Source organism: Mus musculus, chromosome 4 (genome assembly GCF_000001635.26).
Source record: "Mus musculus strain C57BL/6J chromosome 4, GRCm38.p6 C57BL/6J".
Taxonomy (NCBI): Eukaryota; Metazoa; Chordata; class Mammalia; order Rodentia; family Muridae; genus Mus; species Mus musculus.
The window spans coordinates 116,628,677-116,629,352 of NC_000070.6; positions in this window are offsets into that span (position 1 = coordinate 116,628,677).

Sequence of the window (676 nt, forward strand, 5' to 3'; positions counted from 1 at the left end):
CACACAAAATGAAAAAAAAAAAAAAGAACTAAAAATGGATAAATAGAAATAAGTGGGTTCCTTTAAAAAATAACTTGGGGGGGGCTGGTGAGATGGCTCAGTGGGTAAGAGCACCCGACTGCTCTTCCAAAGGTCTGAAGTTCAAATCCCAGCAACCACATGGTGGCTCACAACCATCTGTAACAAGATCTGACGCCCTCTTCTGGAGTGTCTGAAGACAGCTACAGTGTACTTACATATAATAAATAAATAAATCTTAAAAAAAAAATAACTTGGGTATGATGGCACACACCTTTATAATTTATTTAGTTGTATTTCATGTACATTGGTATCTTGTCTGCATGTATGTCTGTGTAAGGGTGTCTGAACCCTTGGAACAAGAACTACAGATAGTTTGTTCCTCTCCAAGAATAGCCAGTGCTCTTTAACCGGTGAGCCATCTCTCCAGTCCTAGCACACACCTTTAATCTCAGCACTCAGGAGGCAGACTGGTCTCCCTGGATTTGAACCCAGAATGTTTTACAGAGCTAGTTCTAAGACAGCACACCTGTTTCAGCACTCCAAAGGCAGAAGCTGTTGAGGCAACCTAATCTATGTAAGGAATTCCAACACAGCCAAGGCTTCATAGTGAGATCTTGTTTCCAAAAAAAAAAAAAAATTTTGTCCGGCAGTGGTG